General features: G+C 39.9%; 1 protein-coding gene across 2 annotated transcripts in view; it reads right to left on the bottom strand.

Moving 5' to 3' along the window:
- tmtc1 (transmembrane O-mannosyltransferase targeting cadherins 1) overlaps positions 1–2,606 on the bottom strand; it is a 343,046-nt gene that overhangs the window by 248,078 nt on the left and 92,362 nt on the right. The gene's annotated exons all lie outside the window — the stretch shown is intronic.

The following is a 2,606-nucleotide window of genomic DNA, read 5'->3' as shown; positions in this document are numbered from 1 at the left end:
AACGGCGAATCCCGCCGGTTGTGGGTTGAACAGGGGTCACAGACACGGACAGGAATACATATTCCTGTCGAATACGGCAGTGCATTATAACGGCTTAGCGGCGTTGGAGAAGTCCGGCTCCAGGTGAATAACTTGTTGTCATGACTGCCCAGAAGTACCTGAACAGCCGAGCCATGGCGGCACACAGTATGTGGCGTATCAGAGGAGAAACGAGCTGTTCACATTTCTCTCTTTGTGTCCACACACCTCACCGCACTTTAGGGACTGTTCTTTACTTATGAAGGGACTTGATTTTTATTTCATTTATCTATTTTATTTTGATCCCCCCCTATGTTAATCACTTATTGATGCTGTTTTTGAAGTATGAATAAGTCAATAAGTAATTTATTCCATTGAAATATCATTGATGTATTATAGAAAAGTGATTTATCTTTTAATAAATGACAAAAGGCACATCTGCCTCATTTTTGCTGTGGTATCGTGATACTACTCAGAACCGTGATACTTTCACTGGTATCGTACCGTGGGTCCCAATTTTGGTACCGTGACAACTCTAATCTGGAGGGGGTTCATCTGCAAAAACTAATGAAAAACTAAAAAACGGCATTCGGTACTCGGTATTCAGCCAAGGGATGCCTCTCACCCCCACCACCCCCGCTGCTGAAAAAAATCCTAGAGGAAACACTGCTGAGAATACCTAAAGTGACTCTCATTGTATGTTTAAGCACCAAAAGACTGTCACTGTAATAAAACAAATTACACTGACTGAAAGCTGGAGGAATGTCACTATGAAAAGGTAGTGATGTGTTGTTATAGGTCCTACAGTCTAACTTTCTTCAACCCAATATGTTCTAAGCTTAGAGCAGCCACTCAACCCCCAAGCTAAAAACATTAGCATAGCTAACTAGTTTCTTTGCAGCCATCCCAACACAGCCAAAGAGACATTCTCTACACATTTAAACTGTAACTGGAAATGAACAGGCAAGCCATTGTTCAATTGAATTTGGTCTGGTGTCAAAGTTCTTTTCAGACTTTCCACCTGCACAACCACATGGATCTGCAGGAACTGACTGTGCTCCCAGTGTGAATAGACAGGAAGATCAGTGCTCAGGAGTAAACACCAGGTGCTCTATGCATGGTAACCAGTGTCAGACTATGGAACCGGTATCGGTATTGAGCCATACCAATACCAATATACCCAGTATTGGAACCCAATACCGATACTGGATCAGAATGGTCCCAACGCTACCATCCAACATGGGTGGCAGAAAAAATTGATTCAGCATAGGATCACGATATTTTGCATAGCGATATTGTATCGATACACATACACCAAGTATCAATCACATTATTATTTTTTGCAAATATATATTTTAATATATTTTTTGGTACTATAATAATAAAATCCATTGCTTTTTGATCCACTAGATGGTGCTGATGTTTTTTTTTCCTGGTGAGGTCAGCAGAGGTCTCAGTCTGCAGCATTTGGCAGAAAGTTCATCAAAACAAAGATGGAGGCGCCAGTGAAAACATGCGCCGTCGACATTTAAATCAAACATCTGGACTTATTTTGGATTTTTTAACAAAATGTTTTTGTTGTTGTTTTTTCAAGGTCAGCAGATTCACATGTGACTATACCGGCACATTATCTCACAGAGGACTGGAAACTGTTGTCTTATGTTCTCCAAACTAGAGCAGTATATGTTAGTCACACCGGAGCAAACTTCCTATGGGGGAATAATGTGCAGTTAGGAAAAAAAGGCAATAAATCACAATATATTTTATCCCAATACTAAGTATATCGCAATAACATTGTATTGTGACCTAAGTATCATAAAAATATCATAACATGGGTCCTCTGGCAATTCCCACCCCTAATTTCTAGCAATGCTCCCAGATCTCGGCCACCACTGTATAATTGTGTGTGTGAATGGTGAATGGCAGCTTGTGTTGTAAAGAGCTTTGAGTGGTCCCTAGAAAAGCAGAATGAAAATGCAGTCCATTTACTACTTCCGTTACTACTTTGTGGAGTACTATGTTTATTATTACAGGTATATAGGATTGCCAAGACTATGAAAATTGGTTAATACAGAATAGGCAGGCTATACTGTTAGTTTAGAATGATAAAAGTCTGGTGTTAGCAAATAAAAAAATGTTAAATAACATGGCTAATAGTAAACCTCTGAAACTATTTCAACTTCATTTGACAAACTGCATCAGCAAATAATTACTGTAGCCATTAGTAAGAACTAAGCAATAGGGAACATGTCTGTGTGTGTGTGTGTGTGTGTGTGTGTGTGTGTGTGTGTGTGTGTATGCGCGTGCGCACATCAGGGCCGAACTCCTCCGTGCGCGATACAGAGAGCAGAGGAGACCAGGAGACATGAGGAGACATGCGTGACCATATAGAGACAGAAATTACATGCCGTCATGTAAACAATATGTCATCACGTGCGCCACATAATCGCTCTGCATAGAGCTGCCGCACAAGTATAAATCCACCTTTGACCTCAACCTCATCAGTCCCTCAGGCAGGTTAATGTCTTTTACAAGCATATATGTATGTGTATATATATATATATATATATATATATATATATATATAT

Source organism: Epinephelus moara, chromosome 23 (genome assembly GCF_006386435.1).
Source record: "Epinephelus moara isolate mb chromosome 23, YSFRI_EMoa_1.0, whole genome shotgun sequence".
Classification (NCBI taxonomy): Eukaryota; Metazoa; Chordata; class Actinopteri; order Perciformes; family Serranidae; genus Epinephelus; species Epinephelus moara.
The sequence above is the reverse complement of the archived record's forward strand: the minus strand, read 5'-3'. Positions and strand labels throughout refer to the sequence as shown.